At 44.2% G+C, this 7,011-nt stretch overlaps 1 long non-coding RNA gene across 1 annotated transcript; it reads right to left on the bottom strand.

Annotated features, from left to right (window-relative positions):
• Positions 1–1,949: 1,949 nt before the first annotated feature.
• Positions 1,950–5,561, bottom strand: LOC140215921 (uncharacterized). Its single transcript, XR_011892511.1, has 3 exons — positions 5,475–5,561; positions 4,358–4,485; positions 1,950–2,292 (listed from the first exon to the last, which is right to left on the bottom strand). It is a non-coding gene; the product is annotated as an uncharacterized lncRNA (long non-coding RNA).
• Positions 5,562–7,011: the final 1,450 nt, after the last annotated feature.

Below are 7,011 nucleotides of genomic sequence, written 5' to 3'. Positions count from 1 at the left end.
ATAGTGCTCTCTTAAACGATCATTTAGGCACCTGCCTGTCCGTCCAACATATTTACTGCCTCAAAATAGGGGAATATGGTAAACCAAATTCGTTGCACATATCGCAAAACGTTTTCTGTGCCCGACAGAGCAAGAACTATGACGTGATTTGGGCGCGTTTACACACTTACAGAGCTTTGCCAGCTTTTCTGGGGTTGAGAAAAGGCCTGTGATTCCTGGAGGTTGCCGAATCTTTTTTAGCCTATCGGAGACATCATGCACATACCCACCGGTGGCACTGCGAACCTATGTCTTTCAACCGGTTGGTTCCTTGACTGAGCGGGCTCATCACGGTTTGTGCCCCTCAGAAGCTGTTCCACTATGGCTGAAATTGAGGCCAAAGGGTAGTCAACCCTAGAAAGGTGGTGATCAACCTGTGCAGCAAGACTATGTTGCATCTTTTGTGAACAAGATTTATTGAGGCTGTTAACGAGGGAACACTTTTAATACCTCATTTAACGAGCTTTGAGTCTGCAGAGTTAAAGGGCAAGAGTGACTTCTTACTTCTCAGATCGAAGCACCAGCCTGAGATCTACAAAGCGCGAGGAATCATCAATGGGGACCTCATGCGTTAGTTGTAGAGGCTTTCTTAAACATCTCCAAGACTCCCGAAGCAACAGGCTCGAAAGCGTGATCAGTGCAATCAATGAATACCACGTGGTCATTCACAAACCTGCACACTTTGACAGGAGACGCATCTAGGTGACCTTCAATATTGCAATCATGATGAGCGAGATAAATATAACATAGTGGCGGCGCCAGGCATGATCCTATACAAATACCATTTATTTGTATATTGTGCAGGATCATGCCTGGCGCCGGCACTGAGTGATATTTATCTAGCTAATCATGATTGAAATATTCAAGGTCCCCTAGATGCGTCTCTCGTTGTCAAAGTGTGCAAGTTTGTGGACGACCACCTGATATTTATTGATTGCACTGATCATGCTTTTGAGCCTGCTGCTTGGGAGACTTGGAGATCTTTAAGAGCTGCAGCCTCTAGAACTAACAAATGAGGTCCCCACTGATGATTCTTTGCGCTTTCTTGATCTCAGGCAGTGCCTTACAAATAAACAGGTGGGCTAGTGCTTTGAACCGAGAAGTAAGAAGTCACTCTTGCCCTTTAACTCTGCACATTCAAAGCTTGTTAAACGAGGTATTGTAAAGATTTGCCTCGTTAACAGCCTCAATAAATCTTGCTCACATGAAATGCAAGATAGTCTTGCTGCACAGGTTGATCGCCTTTCTTGGGTTGGCTACCCTTTGGCCTTAATTTCAGCCATAGCGGAACAGCTTCTGAAGGGCACAAAACATGATGAGCGCACTCAGTCAAGGAACCAGCCGGTTGAAAGACTGGTTCGCAGTGCTACCGTATGTGCATGATGTCTCCGATAGGCTAAAAAAAGATTTGGCGACCTCCAGGAATCCCAGTCCTTTTCTCAGCCCCGGAAAAGCTGGCAAAGCTCTGTAAGCGTGTAAACACGCCTAAATCGTGTCAGAGTTCTTGCTCTGTCGGGCACAGAAAACGTTTTGCGATATGTGTAACGAATGTGGTTTACCATATTCCCGTTTTGAGGCAGTAAATATGTTGGACGGACAGGCAGGTGCCTAAATGATCGCTTAAGAGTGCACTATAACCTCCATAACACGGTTCAAGGCCACTTGGGCATTCATTGCCGGGACTGCCGCTGCATGCCCCTCTATGAAGATACGCAAGTTCTAGCGAAACACAGCTCACCCGGTACATTATTGATGCTTATTTCACCAGAAAAATGGGTAGTGTGTGCGTTAGTGCCCCCTCTATCACGCTGACCCCTAGTGAAGTCTTGTATCTCCACAGATAGAAATTGTGATTTTTTTTAGTGACCATGTTCTTAGTACAATGACTTGCTGTTAAGACACCCCTTGTGACTGCCTTTCATTTTCTGCGCATGGCCCTTCTTGTGTATAAACACACGATGTGGCAACGCAACAAAATATTGTTGGAAGTCAGCGCAGTGTATGTCATCTCTCGCAGTCCGTGTCCTTCACACTGTACGTCATTTTTATACTGAACAGTGAATATTAATTGATTCAAAATTAGAAAAAATATAGTACACATCTGAGCTGCAAGAATGCAATTGATACAGCAAATGACGTTTAGCTTTCCAAAAGAAAGAAAATGTTCACGTTTCACCACGAGGTGCAGGGACTCCATTCTCTGAGCATCTTGACCAATAAATGCAGCGCATGGCATTGCTGGAATCTTGCATCCTGCATTAGCAAAATAAGAAGAGAATCATGAGAGTTCAGTCTGTGCAATTACACACGTGCACTGTGGAAAATTTGATGAGGCAACAAGCTCCTGAAAGTAACAAACTTAATTAATGTGACTGGGAACAATGAACAGCTCAGGCAACTGGGCAAGACAGGTGAAAGGTAGGAGAAATTTCTATTTTGCAAATTTAGGAATTGCATTTACTGTGAACACTAAACCACTATGTCACTGTGAATACAAGGCACATACAGCAGCAAAAGCAAATAAATTTACAGTAGCCTTTTCACCATAGAAAATAAGAGTGAATAAAATTTAAGGACACTACCAATGACATCTCTCAACAGAAATTTGTCCAAGAGTGTGTATGTGACCTTAATATAAAATTGACATGAAATGTGGAATATATCTCTGCATTACACTTTATAAGTACTGCAACTGAGAACCTTATGGGATGTGGCATATTAAGACTGACATGCACAAGACATTAAAAAATGGCTGTTTTTACACAACATTATTACACTAGGAGACAAAGAGTAATTTTACAGAGAGTGCACACAAAATAAAAATGAGGGAACCCCCACTGGCATTATCATTTGCCCTACAATACATGCATCCAGCCCAACAATCTCCAACTCCCCAATGCAGTTTATTAGACCCTTTCTGTATCCTAAAATTTATTGTGTATTTCTTATTTACTAATTTAGTAAGAATTGACATTTCGGCATACTTTCCTTGAAAATTTAGCATGTGTAAACTATTTTTTTAGAGCAGGCCCCTTTCTTTCAATAGGTTAGCTTGGCAAACGGTGACAAGTAGTATTCTCAAAGATCATAAGTTTAAATAAACTTATGATACTTCGTCATGCTCCCACTTTCTACTTCATGCTCTAAACTGTGATACCCCTCCTAGGCAGTTTATGTTATTCTGTGAATACATACATGGTCCTCCTTTGTGTAGCATCTCAACTAGAGCCTGAAATTTCTTGTCTCCTAAAAAAATCATCTTTACCGCCCAAAATATATTGCACGGTTACCCTTCACTTGGGTGGTGGGGAGGGATTGTATATAAGTGTTCACATATTGAATGAACCTCAGAGCCACAACCATTTCTCATCCTGTGTTGCCACTACCCGCATGAGTCGCAATGGCTGTAAATTGGCTACCCGCCCTCCCCCGCCTAAAAGTACATTTTGCCACATGGAAAATGACCACAGCATTGCATTTGATTGAATGAGTCCTCCTGTGCATGTTTTTTTTTTCTCGTCTTGTAATGGCTAGGTTCAACATGGTCAAGTCTGAAAACTGCCAAGCCCCAACCAATACTTTGTGTAGTTTCAAAATTATGAAGCATTCATTTTTCAAGACTTGTCCCAAATTAAGCATGAGGCAGGTTTTCATGACGCAAATGAGGAAAGGTTGTGCTTAATGACAATGATAGGCCTGCTATATCCTGTAAAACTGTATGAAATGACATATGCTTGCAATTTTCATGAGCAGCTAGCTCAGTACAAGAAATAGGTGCAATGCCTGCGGAAATGTTTTTTAACACCCATGAGAGGTCCTAGTTTCTTGTAATTTCTTCAAATCCCTTGCAGTCTAGATTGCAATCCGGCGCATGTTAATATTGTATTTGAAATAAAAACAGCTCAAATATTAAGGTTTTGAGAATTATACGGGATTAAATTAAAGGTAGACAAGTAATGCAACGAGCGAATAACAAGCTCATTGCATAGAGTAAGGAAATATTCCTTTCCTGCAAAAACACTGGTAGCAGGAAGGTCATACGAAATTAGCACTGAATGCGCAATAAAGAATATCATGCTGGAATGCCCCCATCTGTGAATATTCGTGCACAAAGAAAATCCTCATTATGAAAGGCCATCAAGAACATGCAAGTGTATGCTTTGGATCAACAGTCATACCTGCAGTATGCACTACAATCGGCAATATTTAAAAACACACACAACTGCATATGATATCAAGCTTAGGCCGCCAAAGAGCCTCAGAGTTTTAAATTATAACTTGACTTACTATAATAAACTACACACCTATATTTACTTACAATGTAGTCTTCCCAACTGCTTCCTAGAAGACATCAACCATCTGCCTGAAGGCGAACGCAAGTGGCTTGCTCTTAATGGAGGGCACCAAGGCTGCGCATAGTGAAATTGATGCTATCATCTGCATGACCTGCGAAAAACAACACTCTAAGATAAACAAATGCTATTAGAATGAAAGACAAGATCACTGGTAATGAGCCTCGTTTTGGTTTGCACGAGAAAAGCAAAAAATATGGACTTTGCGCTGCTTACTAAAAAAGAAGCAAGCTTCCTTCCAGATGTTGCAGTCATGCATTAGGATTGTCACACAGCTGCATGTTTGTATGCTCATATGCTGCTGTCGCTACTGTGCCAGCATGCTTTGCATAGCTGATTATTTCAAGTTATATTGATTATTGTGTTTTCTTGCCAATTTTTGGCAAATAGCACCAGCAAAGAAGTAGCTCACTTACACACACACACTCCCTTGTGAGGAGCGAATTCACACACGCACGCATGCATGCACGCGCGCACACACACACACACACACACGCACAAGCCTCTACCACATAAGCAGCTTCCCACGCTTGACACACTGCATTTTTTATCCTTTGACACTCCTACTGCTAAGGCATAAAAAGCCTTCGTGTGACCAACCCTAAACTCCTGAACCTACACTTCCAGCTTAAACACTTTCTCGAGATCCAGGACAAGCCTTCTAGCTTCCCTAGTGCTCCAAACTGTAGTTACGAATTTCAATAGGGCTATAGGCGACAGCTCTCGAAGTGCATGCAAACTACCCGGAGAGACCTAAAGCTTGCATATGATACCTCTAAAGCGCAACAACACTTCAAATTTTCAAAATTCATTAAAGCTCCTGAAGACAATTGCTATATACGTAGGACGGGGGGTCTTGAATAACCTGCTGTTCACAATTTCAGCGGTTGTATGCATCAACGGAAACGTGGGCTAATGGGAAATTCACGTCTTTAAGATCAGAATTAGTGTAATGGCGAAACACACTACCATATTTCTTAATCATTTATTTGTGCTCTGGATGTAACGTTTCTCTTAGAATAACAATCAAGGATATCGATTCATCAGGGCAGAGGCGGGAAAAAGGAGGAAGGAAGCGTATACCTGACGCCTTCCCACTGATCCTCCTGAGAAACAGCGCCTCATACAGCAGTTGTCCAGGTTGGCTTGAAACCAAACTCGGCTATCAGGCGGCAACACTCGCTGCACCAAATTGGAAGAGTTTTATTGCGAGTAAAACTGTACCGGCCTTATGCAATACATACGCACGCACACAAAACGCACTCGCGCGCACACCAATATACGCACTCTCAAAGCGCAAACACAAAGGCACGCACGCGCACTTTGATAAACACAAACAATCACACATACATGCAGGCAGACACGCTAACACGTGCACGCACACACAGTGATTCACACAGAAACACGCTCACAAAACACGTACGCACTAGACACACGCAAGCACGCCGGCCCATACAAACCGGCATGTATGCGCGCGCAAGACGCACGCATGCACACACATACACACACACACACACACACACACACACACAACACACACACACACACACAAAGCGAGCTGAGCTGAGCGCACGCACACACACGAATCGAGCCGAGCGCGAGCGCGCACACACGCACAGACAAAGCGAGCCGAAAAAATGTTAAAGGCGCCCGGCAAGCAGCAACAGCAGCACGCGACCGCATCAGGGAGAACCAATACCGCGCCAGTTCTTTCGAAAGGTGGCAAAGTCAGTCGTCCTTTTTCTACGCGACGCAAAAGTGGTCGATCACATTTAACTTAAGTGCGAGCGACCGTATTACAAGAAGCCGCGCTGAACGCACAAAAGAAGCACATCTACGAACGTTGAAGCGCTGAGAAAATCGTAACTATGCAGGCGCATCACGCCCGATGTAAGACGGGGCGCGATCGAGGTAGTTAACTTGCCCTACTAGGAGTGCAGCTGCTCTTGCTCTTACATTAGTGAATTATGCTACGAGATCACAGTAAGACACTTCTAGAGCGAACAAAAACACGTAACAAACCAAAGAAATACCAAATAAATGGGCACTTGCCTGTAAATTTCCATTATGGCAGTACGACCGCCGACACAGGGCACGTTGCAACTGCTCGTCTCAGCGTCCGTGGATCCATCTTCCAGTGCGTACCAACGCTTTGCTTTGAAGTGGAGCACGAGTAATACACAAAGCACGGGCCACACCTTTTTCTACACCGTGCACAAAACTAATCACACGTTCAAAATTATGTCGCACAGCGCGAGACGCGAACGCAATTCACGTAGCTAAAGAATGCAATAATGGCGTAGCTTCCGCCTTCCCATCGTGCCGCGCGCCGAAGTGACTGTACAGCGTCGGCCCATCACTTCCGGTCGCTTTTCATTGGGCAGGGGGCGGGCGCGCAAATTGAACGTTTATTCTGGCAGGTTTGCTTGCTCGAATGGCCGCCTGTTAGCTGCTGCTTCGTTGTGGTCTCCAACAAGAGCGGTGAGGCGGGTAGTTGCTACTACGGTTCGTGCCGAGCATATTTTTTTTTTTTTTGGGGGGGGGGGGGGGCGCAGTCTGCGCTGCATGACTGAGGGTACAGTACACAAATCGGGACCGTGAGTGAGACGATCGGCGCTCT

The sequence above is a fragment of the Dermacentor andersoni genome, chromosome 2 (assembly GCF_023375885.2).
Source record: "Dermacentor andersoni chromosome 2, qqDerAnde1_hic_scaffold, whole genome shotgun sequence".
Taxonomy (NCBI): Eukaryota; Metazoa; Arthropoda; class Arachnida; order Ixodida; family Ixodidae; genus Dermacentor; species Dermacentor andersoni.
This window is presented reverse-complemented; position numbering and strand designations above follow the sequence as displayed.